Source organism: Ceratotherium simum, chromosome 36 (assembly GCF_057802395.1).
Source record: "Ceratotherium simum simum isolate JZ-2026a chromosome 36, ASM5780239v1, whole genome shotgun sequence".
In the NCBI taxonomy this organism is placed as follows: domain Eukaryota; kingdom Metazoa; phylum Chordata; class Mammalia; order Perissodactyla; family Rhinocerotidae; genus Ceratotherium; species Ceratotherium simum.
Window position 1 is genome coordinate 13,194,076 of NC_141935.1, and position 15,868 is coordinate 13,209,943.

The window sequence follows — 15,868 nt, forward strand, 5'->3', positions numbered from 1 at the left end:
TCCCAGAACTCGGTCAAGGAAAATCTCCTGATGAAGAAAAAGCCAGAGGAGGAGCATCCCCAGTATCAGAAACTCATAAAGGAATATTCACTGTTGGAGCAGGGAGACGACAAACTTTGGCAGAAGATGACCATCATAAAACAAACTCCAGGCCCAGGCAGAACCCATCAAACCAAAGTAGCTTGGCCTCTGACTCCAATTATTCCTCTATCTCCACATCTAAGATCAGAGATGCAGAGGATGCTCTCCAACAGGTGAAGAAATTTTTTTTTTCTTGCTAGAAGGACAATCTTTATTGAGCCCCCCAGCCCTCATTTCTCTCTCCTGCACAGTCTTGGTTTCCAGAGATGCACAGTCCAGTGGGCAGTCATGAGACCCACTTTGCAGCCAACAAGGGCATCTCTGCAGATGGTAAAGGGTTTGCTGATGTGCTGGTGGGTGCCATCCCCGAAGGGATGCTCCACAGTGTTCATGGCCACACCCAGCACGCAGGGCCGCCAATTCCTCTTTGCCTTCTACTCGGGGTAGGCAAGGTCTTCAGTATAGGCTTGCCAATGCGACCGCCTCTGGGCACCACACCAACCACAGCTGTTGGCCGAGGAGATAACCTTCTTGAAGCCCGAGATCAGCTTAATTCGGGTCTTCTCAGTCTCAGGGTTACGAGAAATGTCAGTGGTGTAGTTCTGGAGGCTTGGGCAGGCCAGCTTGCCCCGGTAGCCAGGCTTCTCCTCCAGGCAGCACACAAAGGTGCCCTTGGGCATGATGCCCACCAGGAGCACATTGCCTATGTTGAGCTGGCCCTTCTTGCTGCTGTATAGACTGGTGGGTGTCGATGCCATTGGAGGTGATGAACCACTCTGTGCACTTCTTAAACCAGTACAGATCCTGGAAAACTCCCTCAGCAAGGGGGCAAGCTGTGGTGGCTAGGGTAGGGGGTAGTGTCCTTCGTGATGCCCTTGGTGTAGCCACGATGCTCCGATAAGTCCATGGTGCGCAGGCAGAACCGTTGTGATGCAGGCAGTGGGTCTGTTGCCCAGTGCTGCCAAAAGAGCTTTTATTTTCCTTTCATCATGTCTCATGGTTTTCATTTGACAAAACTCAGCATCTTAAGATCTCTGATGAGAATAGGATGTAAAAAATTTCAGAAAAAAAGTTCAGAATGGTGTTGCACACAAAGCTTGGTGAGTCCAAAGCCTGTCAATTTACTGCAATGGAAGTGAACGTAGGTTTTAACTTCAGAACGCTAAGATGGTGCAGAGACATTGGGGAAGGAGAAAGGGTACAGGTAGTTGATCTGGTTCCAACCATCCCACCCCCTAGTCCCTGGCTTCTGAATGTCTCCTGGTCACTCTATATCACTGGCACCTCTAATGCCAGATCTCTCCTCCGTGAATAACTGGGAGGAATTCAATCAAAGGAGGCCTCAACGGAAGAAATCTCAGGGTCTTATTTTGCAATCAAGGTGCCACATGGAATGGAGACCCTCTCAATCCTGACTCCAAATTCTCATTCAATTCAGGTCATTGATCTCAATTTGTGGGAAGGGAAATATATGGAGGAAATTATAAAAGATAAGGGCTAGTTAATAAAGTTTGTTATGTAGATTTCTCTGATGCCATCTCTGGGCTGATAAGGATCTAGAGTTGTCTCCAGTGATTAACTTCTCTCCTCCCTGGTAGAGAGAGGAGAGGGAATACCTTTACAAATTTAGGTCCTAAAATTTAGTTATTTTAGTCAAATAGCAGGAGGGCAGAGAGCAATGGAATGTTCTCAACTGCCTTCGTCTCAAAATAATCCTTATGCCAAAGTACCATTTTGAGGGTGGCATATTCAGCTACCCTTCACAAGTAAATTATGGTTTTGTTGATGTTAAGTTTCTCAGGAAATCTAAATGTCCGACTCAATAAGAAGGGTTGAAAAGATTAATATAAATCCATACACATAAATCATTAAAATATTTATGGCTAAAGGTAATGGATTAAAAACAGTCACTTCGCTGTTCATCTTCCTAAGAAAAAGATAGCAAAATACTAGCACTAATAATCAATTGCAACAGCGACAACCACCACACCGGGAAATAGACCACTGGCAGGTAATCAAATTCAACAAAATTTGGAGGTCAAAAGTTAGATAGTTGAAGAACTAATCTTTTTGTAGCTGCAAAGAGTAAGCTACAGTTTCAAGATCTTGCTGAGAAGGTATAGATAGGAATGCAAGTGTTTGCTTCTCCTCAAATCAGGAGAATTCTAGAACTCAAATGTCACATATACAGAAGATAGTGGGAGTGAACTAGATTAACCTCAAGTCTCTATACAGAAGAGGAGACCTATCTTCCTCCTCACATATTTTATACACAGAATGCACACAACCACATGTCTGCCTACTAGATAAGAAATGGGAATTATTTTCTCTAGAGAATATAAAAGAATGCATCATTCAGAAATTTATTCATTTCTAGAAGAACCACAAGATTCCAACTTCATCTGAATGTGAAGCATGCCAGTCCTCAGTCATGTCCCCTGAACTCATGGCTTTTAGTAACTTGTACTTAAATAGATAATAACAAGTTGCTTCATATTATAAAATAAGTGACATCGTCAAGATAAAATGATCTGTGACCAGGGGAGACTTTTTTAATCTCATGGGAAATTTTAAAAAGAAAAAGTAGAAGAATCAAAATGTCCTACTCAAACATATGATCTCTGATTTTGTAACATTCTCTACTGTGCCTAGACATGCTCAATTGTCTTGAACTGTTGTACTTCACAAATTTACATTACTTACTGAGCACTGGGGTCTGTGACTGCTTGATGATAATGATGAGCTATTGGAGAATTTTATATCATTTTCCAGTTCATGATTCATGGTAAGATGACTAGTGGTTGGTAGCCTGGAAGAAGGTGAATCAACTCCTGGGGTCATACAGGAGTTAGAGTGTCTTCTGAATTAAGCCCTTCAGATTCTCTTACAGCTAAGTAAAAGTTCTCTTCCAATGGTGAAAAGCCTTTCATGTTTGGTTCTTATACTGTGTTGATATGAAATCAACTGGCCTTGATGAAGCCGATATGCAGTCTTGTATCAGTTTTTTAAATCTATTGATATTAGAGTTCTTTTGTCTCTTTTATGTCCATAGAACAATAATTCTTGAAGGATTTTATCCAATCCCGTTTTATTCTTTAATAGGGAGTTCTTTTGCCTCTCCATAATTACTGCTTATGTCTTATCTTTAGATTTATTTAAGAACTTTAAATTTTTTTGCTTGCCTTCGTATATTCTTTATCCTTCTTTTTAGAATAAAGAGAAGTTTCAAGGAGAGAACAGAGGTCTCTTTCCATTATTTTCTCAAGGCTCTTGCTCTCATTCTCCAGTCAGAAAGGTCACCAAGGTGATCTAGTCACTAGTGCAATGGAGCAGCTAGTCTCCCAACAGCTGCCCTCATTCACACCTTCCATTCTGCTAAATCTCCTTGACCTTATAATGGATACTTTCATTAGCCTTGAATCAGAAATGTACTGCTATTAAGACCTGACATTCTTACTTTTCCAGTTAATCTCATTTCTTCAAGTTATTTCATCTCCATTTTTATCATAATTCTCTGGAAAGTGCTCAAATCTTTATCTTTTTGTATCTCAAATTAAATTGGACTAAAAACAGTTTTTGACTGCACAAAAGCTTTGTCTCCTAAATAGTCTTACTAGGAGATCAGCTGTTTGAATGTGGTGGAGAAACCAACTTCAGTATCAGCCAAAATGCATGGTTTCTGTGAAAGAATCTTCATTCCCTCCAATTGGTCATTTTCTTAAAATGGCTATGTAAACTACATGACTGTCATGTGATGTGACTATTAGCTACCTACTTTTCAAGTGAATTCATTAGGTCATTCCCTCTTGGCAGATGTTACTTATCTACCATTTGAAAGTAATATACTGCTCCTTCTAACTAGCTTCATCTTATGAAATGATTTGAAATAGTTGTTTAACCCTGATCCGACACCTATTGGCTGAGCTCCATAGCTTGAATTCTGTAGGGAGGAGAAAATCATTTTTACAATATGGCCATTTACTAGAGTAATATTTATACAAATGTGTTCTACAGAACATAGATCTAACAATCTAACAAACATTTCATGAGAAATGGTTTCTAAGGGAGAATAAGTTTTGAAAATGCCGCCAGTTATGTTCTCCTCCACAAAATGATTGAGTATATTAAAGGCTCAGAGAATGCCTGCAATAAGGAAAAGTATTTGTCTTTGCTTAATCTGCGGATTCCCAGACTTGTTTGTCTAAAAATTATTCGTTAAATCTTAATTTTTAAAAGCACATATTAAAAATATTTGGGAATAGTATTTCATGGAACATTTATGAGGTTTTATTCTAAAATATTTCCGTGGGTCACCTCAAACATGTGCAAATTACACATTTTCCACCTGGTTTAAGTTGGAGAATAGAAACCAACGTTTACAGATAATTTGTGTTACACTTTCACAAGAACTTGTGTTATATTTTGACCATCAGCAATGTAGGCTTATATATAAATATAAAGCTATGTAGAGCTGAATCTCTTTGAAATTCATCTGGTCACTACCTAGGAAAATAGAAATACAAAGAGTTTAGTGTTTGTTTGTTTAATAACCAGTCCTAAGTGGCCAGTCTACCATCACACTTGAGGATAATATACATAAGGCAAGTCCAATACTTCCTATTAGGAATTAAAACTTATTTTTTCATATAGATGCCAAATCCCATGATCAAATTAGCTCTATATAAGCAGTACTTATTTTTTCAGCTATTCATAAATAATAAATATATATACATACAAATGTAACTATTTACACAAAAATACCTACACTCTTATGTATACAAAGATATTCATAAAACTAAAAATAATATGGCATTATCTACCATTGTTCTTATATAATCTTAAAAAAATCCCACTTGTTAAAACCTAGATTTTTTTTTAAAGATAAACAATTCTCTTTGAATAGGCTGGTAGTATTAAATACTATAAAGCTAGAAATTACTTTCCAATGGAAATGCTGAGTTTCATATTTTAAGGATATCAAAGAGATTTGATTTTTAAGGATATATAAGTAACTGGACCATGTATTAGCACAAGGCATAAACATCCTCATAACACGTGGAGGAGAAGGAACTATTTCTGATGACAAGTTAAGCTCAGTGCAGGTTATAGTTTGGAATAGTATCAAATAAACAAATTTTCCTTTAGGACTAGATTATAATTCTTATAAAAATACTTTTGCCAGATCAAAGCCATAACTCTGGCTTGAGAGAGATGTGACTCCAACTGACATTACAAGATTTTAGAACATAGCATTGAATTTGAACTTGGAGATTGGTTTTCAGTCATATGATTACCAAAATAATAATAATTAATAATAATTTATTATATATATTTTATCACCATAGTAGGTACAATTTTCTGAATGAGTTTAGCTAAAAATGTAGATTCTCATTTTTATGCTTTCCTGTTTCATTACGAATAATTACATTCCTTCTTGTTTATAATACTTTTCCCCTCTTCAAAGTCTGTAGTGGGTGCATCTGAATGACAAAGCTGAGGTTACCTCCTAATGACCTAACTGAAAAGTGAGACTGGAAAGTGATTAATAGGCATTTTCACCCCCTGTAGAGAGAATCTCAGCATAGAACCTCTTTTTGGGGATGGTGGAGAAAGAGACCTTCAGGAAGCTGCATTACCATCTGCTGCATTTAATCCCACTTTTGTTTGGCTCTCCAACTAAGTTTTGGTATATCACATTCTTCATAATATATAAGTATGGGATCTTTTTTCAAACACCTGGAACCATTTGAGACTGTACAATAATAATACTTAATAAAATGTGATATATCAGTTCAATAAACTCATTTTGAACCTGACGCTGTATAATATTAAGTTAATAGACACACACGATGTCTAATACTTTCCTCAAATTCACAACTGCCATTTTGTTTCTCTGAAATTGAAGTGACATTTAGATATTTCAGAGACTTGAGATTGATAATCCTTTGTATTTTTAAATCCTAACTCAGTCCTCCCAGTTGAGTAGATATTTAGCAAATCTTTGTTGAATTTGATCAAAGTAATAAGTTTAGAGCAATATACTTGCAATATAACAGTTAATTCACAAATATCAAACAAAAGAAAACTACTTCTAGTTGGAAAATAAAAGATTACTATTTTGAGCTAATGTTTAAATAATAAAAAGGATCGCAATAAATAGGCTTAATAGATAAGTGAGGTGTAACAGTTTTTGAAAGAAATTGCCCCTCCTTTCTGTAGAACCCCCATTTTAAGTGCATGTGAAATGTGTAAATATTTTATGCAGGAAAAATGAGAATTAAATTTTGAAAACTGAAATTATTACTATATTGTCAAAGATCTTAAACACTAAAATATTTAGCCTGTTCAAGAAGCAATGAGAAACAATTTAAGATTGTGAGTAAAGGATGATGTAATCCTAAGCAATTTTAGGTCAGAGCAGAGAAAGTGTGAGGGGAAGGAAATTGATAATAGTTATATCACAAAAGTCCAGCTAATTGCAACAACTTGTGGAACTAAGTGTTTTTGATTGATGTTGAACGAAAGGCCCAGATGCAACATTATGAGGTGAATCAGTAAGACACAAGAAAAGCATGGCATTAAGAATATAAACTTTGGACAGAGACTGTCGAGATTGGACTAGTTAGTGGCATGGCCATGAAGACACTATGACTTCACCTAGCCAAACCAAAGTTTGTATATCTCTAAAGAGAGGAAAAGAGCATGTTTTGTGATGGTTACATAAAGTAATTTGTGCCACGCTCTTAGCATAGTCCTTGGCACAAAGCTCAATAAATGTTAGTTATCCTTATTAATACTATGCTATTTTTTTTTCTTCTCCAAAGCCCCAGTACATAGTTGTATATCCTAGCTGTAAGTCCTTCTAGTTCTTCTATGTGAGCTGCTGCCACAACATGGCAACTGGCAGACAGGTGGTGTGGTTCTGTGACTGGGAAACCAACCTGGGCCACCGAAGGAGTGAAAGCACCAAAATTTAACCTCTAGACTGTCAGGGCTGGCTCCTACTAAGCTATTTTTAAGATATTCAAATTCACCTTTGTTATACTTTGTTCCGTACAACTAAATAGCTCAAATAAATAAAGCACAGGTAAGTACTATGTCTCTGATGAAAATTCATTAGGAATCAAGTGAATGTAAAGGTCAGACATGCATAATTAAAGGGGATGATATGTAAATCCTTAATTTGCATATTGAAGTTTAAAGGACTGCAAATAAATGTGTTTACTTAAATGAAAACTTCAGAAAGATAAATGGTCCTGAATACATCAGTTTAGGTTACTTAAGGTATTGACTGTATCACTTAGATATAAACTGAGGGAAGTTACTTTACATCATAGAAATTGCTTTTATCATCATTTTATGAACAATTTTTAAGTCATTTTTTATTTTTAAAAATTCTAAATGCATCTTTTCTTCTAAAGTCATCACACTTCTCTACTTACTCTCTACTTATAAACACCACACACTTGAAGAGATGTACACTGACAGATACATTAAACAGTGATCACATTTTTAGAATGGTTTTCAACACTGAATAAATACATAGAAACTTTTTTTGGCTTCCAGATTTTCTCTACCAATATATCAGAGAATGGCTTATAAGTCAGGTGCAGTATCTTTAATTTTGTGGGAAATGTTTCCTTGTTGCTACATAATTGATAGTCCATTGGCACTCACACTAAACTACTATTTTCCATTCTAGATAGTGTCTTAAAAAGTGTCATTAACTAAAAGGAAAATCTCCCTCCTGTGTTATGCATTTTCAGCAATAAGCATATTAAAAAAGTCACTAAGCCTTACTCTTATTTATATGTCTAATAATCATTTTGTACCATTCTAAACAAATCATTTGTTAGAAAAATAATGTATTGGCTTTTAATTACTCCAATAGATTGTATTTCAGTGATATTATATACTGATCAGACGTGTAATATAAAAATAATAAACTACCAATGACTAATTCTGCTTTTTCCTGAGTATATTTTCCACCAACTTTAAATCTTGTTTTATATTTTCTTAATTGTATGATGTACTAGTATTTGTTTTTTCCTCATAGACCGCAACCTTAAATGATATATCTAGATTTGGTCTCCTCACTGCTTTAGGTGACATTATTTACTAATTTAGCCCTGCAAAGCATTATTTTCTTGATTTTATTCTTGATATTTTTTTATTTGTATATATAAATATTTTTGTTTATTTTTATTCTTGATATTTTTTTTGACATTATACTTGAAAGTCATGATTGGTTTTTAAAGCGGATCACTGGTGTTTATTTAAAGATGACCCAAAAATATTTGCAGTGAGTCCTACCCTGACACCTATTTTCAATTTAAAATTCACTCTGGCTCATACTTTATTTTTTTCAATAGTTGCTATCTTTCCCTTGTGCTGATGTAATTGATTACTGGTATCATTTCAGATTATCTGTTGGATACAAAACTAAAATTTTCAGTGGTTTAAAACATCAAAATTTTGTTTTTGTTGAGTGCATGTGCACAGAATTTGGCTCAGAGACTTGATCATCCTTATTTCCCAAGACCTTGGTTAACAGAGGCTCCAATGTGACGCAGGCTTTCATGATACTAGAGGCAGGAGAAAGAGGATGTGGTGACAGATTTAAAAGCTTCTTCTCAAATACTTCACATATAACCCCTTCGAAGCAACGTCTGAGTTCCAGTGAAGAACACGAGTGATCTCCAGTGAGAACACGAGATGGTCTCCAACAGGAGAGAATAGGGCATTTATGAATGGCCTTAATGATGATCAGACTTCAGGCCCAAAATATTCAGATTAAACTCATACTCTTTTCTGGGCACAAAATATAACTATCCTCTTTCTCAAGAGAGAAAAAAGCCTCATCTAATAACAGCCTCAAATTCAAAGCCCAGGTGTGACATTTCTTGATTCAGACAACTTCTTTTAAAAGATGCTTTCTTTTGTCACCTCATATTAAATAACTGAATAGAGATGGAATCACTATAATAAATATCCCTATAATAAACAGGGAAAAAGTAGAGCCACAGCAGCCCTTGTCTGTAGCTTTTGTTGAATCTCACTGGGCTGGGATCGTGGGGGACTCCTACACTAGGTGGGGCTCTGCCTTGTTTAGGCACTGGTCCCAACCCTTTCAAAAGCTCCTCTGGAAGAACTGGCTTTATGACGTGAGGCAAGTATAGTCACATAAAACCCCACTTTTAGGAACGTCCCCACCCTGGATTAAATGTTCTGCTGTGATCTCTTGAAATTCTTAATAATTTTAACTTTAAACTTGAATTCTGTAAGTGAGATTTAATTGCACAATGGAGCATGCTCGTGAGCAGAGCAGACATCCTGGGCGGCAGCAAGCACATGCAGGCTCAAGCTATGGGATCTAGATGGGGGAGGGGATTATGGGGCATTGAGGAGAGAGAGTGGACATCGTGTGCACTGAGCACACATGGCTGCCCAGAGCACACATGCATGCCTGGGCTAGTGGAGCCATGGGGCTCAGAGGGGTTGGTCCAGGCAGGTCTTGGACAGAGAAGTTTGATGATGAGGAAGGCAACAGCAGCAAAAGTAACAGCAGTGACAGCAGGGCTGTGGCCCTGGGAAAGAGAAGGGGACTCGGCATGGGGGCAGCACCAGCCTTGAGGTCTGAAGTCATTTTGCCAAAGATTCCCAGAGCATTTGGACCAATATTAACTGTCTGGAAGAACAGGAGCTGCTAGAACTCAGGCAGTAAACTTTGTCAGTAAATTGTTATAAAACTAAAGCACAGACATGGTCAAATAAAAACAAATTCAGATTTAGAGAAGGAGAGATTTTTTTAGAAAAGGCTATCACAATAGGAAAAAATGCTCCAACCTCAGAATCTACAAGAAACTCAAAATCAAACAGAAAAAAGGCTTTATTTCATAAGAAGGAGTAAGCAGAGTGCTCACAAAATTTATAGAGGATTATGGCAAAAGATGGGGGTAAGCAGACAGCATGATTAAGATGGTTTACCAGGAAATATGTATTTCTGTAATAAAAATGAGCCTTAAGGGAAGATGTCTGCTTGGATAAGCTTGGAGGTGAGCCAAAGTTGAGGGTCACATGAAGAGGAGAAAAGCCAGGCTAAAGTTTGGTCAAGCCAAGTCAGTTTATAAGTAATGGGCAATTGTGAGCACTTGGTCAGTCTCCTCTGTTGTTTAAGACAAAGTCTGTCTTTAAATATATTTAGGGATAAAATGAGAGTCATTGTGTGGCGGAAGCTAGCTAAAATAGTTTCAACAGTGGACTGGACTTTACGTTCTTACTGGTCTTGAAGAACTAGCTGTATCATCTGTTGAGTCCATTGTCAGAGTGACAGCTGTTGGAGGGAGTTAGAGATCAGGCACTTGACAAGAAGTATGCCTAGGAATATATTAAAAATAATTATGAAGTTTGCATAGGAAGTGAAATAGAGATCTGAGGTTTGAAGAGAGCCAGTTGGGAGAATTCCATTACATTGGAGCCAAAGCATCCGTAGAGTGCAGAGTGAGAACGACAGTGGCAATCTGACTAATTTCTCAGTTTCATGTCTGAATATTTTGGTTACGGTATAGACATCAGAGAAGTCTAACCTGGTTAAATGTGTCCCAACTGAAGTCTAGTAAAATCTATTGAATTAGTTATTAGGTAACAAAGAACTTTTTATTCAAATAATATAATCACATTTCCAGAAACCTTTGATGATCTGTTTTTGCATGACAATATCTAAATCTAAAATCTAAAATGAAGGCATTGGCGATTAGCTACTAGTCCCAATTTCAGAGAAGAAAATATAGGATAAGATGAAATTCAGAGATTCAGTGACCTCAAATGAAATGAGAAAACAATCATTAACTAATTTCTAACTGTCTATACTTTGAAAACGAGTTCTGACAGCTTTAATAACATGATTTACTCACAGTTATTAATGCAAGTAATCAATAAAAGTTATCATTTACAGGTAAAAATAAAAATGATGCTTAACTTAGTAAACAGAATAATTCAATACTTTACAAGTACTTTTATAGATACATATTAAAGTTGTGAAAGTTAATGACAAAGAAAATCAAACACTAAAATATTTTTTCTGAAAAAGTATTTTATGAGTCTTGTATGTATTATAAGTATTATTGGTATTGTGACCCATGTCAGAATAAAAGATAATTCTTCAGTAAATGATAATAAAATAACTTAGTAATGTAATACAACAGTTTAAAATATACTAACATATGTGTTTAGAATTTATGAAATATGATAGCCGAATAAAGTCATGGGGGGGAGTGATCTTATGCACTTAAACATACCTAAATTGTCTTCCACATCTTGGGAAAATGAAACTCATTTACAAAAATTTTTTCTTAATTTAAGCAGAAGTGCTATTGGAATTAGAGATCTGTAATTACACTTCAACCTCTTTTACTTCAAGCAGCAATGAAAACAATTTCTAAAATATGTGTGTTCCTTCCAGGCTCAATGTCAATCAAATAGTTTATTTTAGAATTTCTGTCATTCCTCCATGTTTAGACATTAAATATTCCTCTAATTTTCAACTATTCAAGGATGGAAGTCCTGACATAAGAAAGGAAAGAAGGAAGGAAGGGAGGGAGGGAGGGAGGGAGGGAGGCAGAAATTTATATGAATAACTAGGTACTTGATAGAAAAAGTATTTTTGAAATTTTTTTGTTTCAGGTGTTATAAACTGAGCTCAGCGTGGTGTGGAGGGAGGGGCAGGAGCTGGGTTAATGTGTGCCTGTAATTGGGACCCTAGGAACAGAGCTGGCTACAGGGCTCTGAGGATGGCATCAACACCCTTTCTCATTCACTCTCTCTCCTCTTCTTCCCTCTGTGTTGCTATATTTTCACACATATTCACCCATCATGCCAGCCCATATTTGACAGACTGTGACTCCCTAAAATTCTTCAGTACCTGTTAGTCAATTTTCGTTTTTTTCCAATCCATGTGTTGTTAGTAGCCAAAGCTTCAGTTTTGCCATCCTTAAATAAGATCTGTCTTTAGGACTTTTGTCCTTAAATAATAGATATTGGTGTTTCACGTCTTGCCTGAAGCTAAGTGACTGCTACCTTGGCCACTATCATTTTGGCTGTTTCATTAAAAGAATAGAAATAGTCTTCTTCCTCCCCTTTTGCTGCATCCTAATGACTTCCATTTTTTTCCCCCAGGTTTATTGAGATACAACTGACATATAGCATGGCATTAGTTTTAGGTGTATAACATAATGACTTGATATATGTATACGTTGCAAAATGATTACCACAATAGGTTTAGTTAACATCTATCACCTCATATAGTTACAATTTTTTCCTTTATGAAGAGAACTTTTAAGATCTATTCTCTTATCAACTTTCAAAGATACAATACAGTATGAACTACAGTCACCACGCTGTACATTACATCCCCAGAATTTATTTATCTTATAATTGGAAATTTGTACCTTTTGACCAGTTTCACCCATTTCATCAGACAGAGAGACAAGTACTGTATGATCTCTCACATGTGGAATCTAAAAACAAACAAAGTTTGGGGCTGGCCCTGTGGCATAGTGTTTACGTTCAGCACGCTCCACTTCGGCAGCCTGGGTTCGCGGGTTTGGATCCTGGGCACAGACTTACACCACTTGTCAGCCATGCTGTGGCAGCGACCCACAAACAAAATAGAGGAAGATTGGCACAGATGTCGGCTCAGGGCTAGTCTCCCTCTAGCCAAAAAAAACAAAAAACAAAAAACTGAACTTATAAACTCAGAGAACAGATTGGTGGCTTACTCTTTACAGTGGAGTTTTGCATTGGCTGAAGAATCACAGCTAAAATGGGTCTCAGTCAGATTGCCTATTGTTTTTAGTTTCCCTGCCTTTTCTTACACCAGCTTGAGTTTTAGGAGAATTTCACTTTTCAAACTCTACAAGGTGTGTGAACTTCTCTCTAAAACATCTTGGTTCACTAACTCCAGGCATAACATCATCTTTAAGAGAGCAGAATCAGTCTCTCGTTTCAGATGTGCCAGGTACAATCATCTGTCTCACTTTTTAAAATAATTTCTTATTAATCCCACCTGATATTTGGATATTTTCTCTGATATCACCAAAGCCTTTAGTGTCAGTAAGTGTATGATCTAAGCAACAAGAAAACAAAGTTTGGAAAAGCCACACACTTTGTTATTGCTTGACTAGGATTTTCTGACTTTCTAATTAGGAAAACCAAATCCTCTATCTTCCTATCCCCAGCATAAGGTACTTTAGAAAATTACATCCATCCCTGCCAATAACTTATACACCATTACCAATTTATTTTATTAAATAATCTTTTTGTTTTATGTGACAAAAATCTAACTAAAAACCTATCTAAAAAAAAAAGCAAACTCATTGAGCCAGACATGATGGCCTAGCGGTTAAAGTTCGATGTGCTCTGCTTCGGCAGCCTGGGTTCCGTTCCGGGTTCGGAACCACACCACTTGTCTGCTGTGGCAGTTGCTCACGTAGAAGAACCAGAATAACTTACAACTATACGTAACTATGTACTGGGGCTTTGGGAGGAGGGGGAAGAAGAAAAACGGAGGAAGATTGGGAATAGATGTTAGCTTAGGGCGAATCTTCCCCTGCAAAAATAAATGAATAAATTAATTAATTAATTAAATAAAAATAAGGCAAACTCATAGAATCACTCACGGAACTGGGAAGTCAAGTGCTTCATCTTTTTCAGATACAGCTGAACACAGGGCTTCAAACAGAATCACCAGGACCCTGTCTGTCTAGCTGTGTCCTTATGCCTTTTTCCTTCTGTGCTGTGTTTATTCTCAGTAGATACTACATATGTGGGGATAAAATAGGTTCCAACCACTATATCCTTACAAATTGTAAACCCAGGAAAAACGAAACAAAAAAAATGCCTCCTTTCTGATAGTTACGTAAAAAAGGCAGAGGAATGGCTATAATTGGCATAAGTCCTTAATGTGCTTATCTCTGAAAAATTTCTCCATGCCCATGAGGTGAGTCCCTCTCAGCTGAGTGTAGGCGAGCAGTGTTTCTCCACAGAAACGCTTCACTTTCTCAAAAGAAAAGGTAACTATTTTTAAAGATTTTATTGCTTGAAGTATTGCATCCAGGATAAGCCAAATAAAGGATCCTATAATAGTGCAATAGTTAGATCCCCTCTGGAAAACAGTGATACACACACATTATCACATTTTAAGAGTTTTAGTAACTATAACACTGCCTACGGTGGAGAGTAACGGGTGGTAAAATAACTGGTAACGCTGAGATAGTTAGCCAGGTAGACATGAGCCGGGGATCGTAGTCGGAGACCTTGCTGCATCAGTGGAGCGTCTTGCTGGCATCCTGCAAGATACGGATAAAGGGGAATTGAGACCCGCCTGGTGCCACCACTGGAGTCTGAGGCCATCAACCATCACAATAAAAATAACGAGTGCACAAACAGCACATACAGAGCCTCTGCTATGCACCTCTAGAGGACATTGACCTTTCTTTAATTTACATACACAAATTCCATATGCATTAGCCCCCCTTCCCTGGGGCATGACTGCCATGACAGTTCCAGAGCTTCCCCTAGAAGGTCAAGAACTCCCCCTCCCGACTTGTGAGTGGAGGAAAAACCATTCTTGGCAGATAACCAGATAATGCTAATTCCCTTCTAAACAGCCCAAATTAAAATAAAGCTAACCCAAGACACAGGCAGATGCGTTCTCTGGCACTGCCCGCTCCTCACTTGGAGTTTATCTGACCTTTCCTCTAATAAATCTTTGCTTGCTCGCTATTGCCTTTGTGTCGGTGTCTGAATTTCTCTCTTACACTGACCGAGAACCTGAGCGATAGGACTCTGCAGTCCGGTCACAACACTAAAGCAAATACAGGAAGGTAGAAATGGATCTTACGTGAGATGTAAGAGTTATCTACACCTGTCTGTGTAACTGTTCTTAGCAAGAGGTGAAAGACTTTGTGTCATATTTCTCTAGTTTACAGTACCTTGCATATTATGTAGATGCTTCATAAATTTCTGATAAATTAATGAGAGTGGTTTGCCTGCTATCAAATAGATATAGATAGAAACCTAGAGATTTAAAATGATCTAAATAAAAATTAAGATGAAATATATAGGAACCTGGTAACTACCCCAAAGGAACTATTCTTAAAAGAGATTTTAAATCACCTTAAAATTTATTGCACATATGACATCCAATTTGATATAATGGAATATATTATCTATACTTTTCTTTAGATTGGTAGAACTCTTCAAAATAAGACAGATGACCATATCTATGGACGTTAGTGTTTCAAACTTCAATGATAAAAATGAATTCTGTTTTACTATATTCTGTTGATTTAGTGTACTGAAATAGTCCCCACCATCCATTACACTTTATTTGCTAACTGTCTTAATGTAGCAATTAGAAGTCGATTAGAAATGTCCAGGAACAATAATACTTAAAGATCAATTAGGAACCCATGCTGCTAGGAAGATTAAATATTTACTATAACAACAACAGCCTTGAAACTAATGGTTCAAACTTCATTACTTGAATACATTTTTTGAACTGCTATTTTCTGCCTCACTTCACTGTAATTGCAAAATGTAACAGTAGCAGTAAACGTTTCAGACCAAAGTACATAAAAGGCACAAAGCTTTTAGGTCATAATGACACTTGTTTAGATATTGTACCCAGAATCACAAACACTTTTTGGTACAAGTTGATAAAGGTCTGATTGAAAAGAAAACTTCCTAATTATATTATTTAAGACTAATTATATTTATTGCAACTGAT

At 36.8% G+C, this 15,868-nt stretch overlaps 1 pseudogene; it reads right to left on the reverse strand.

The window, feature by feature from the left end:
- Positions 1-292: 292 nt before the first annotated feature.
- Positions 293-14,490, reverse strand: LOC147912349 (large ribosomal subunit protein uL2 pseudogene; annotated as a pseudogene).
- Positions 14,491-15,868: the final 1,378 nt, after the last annotated feature.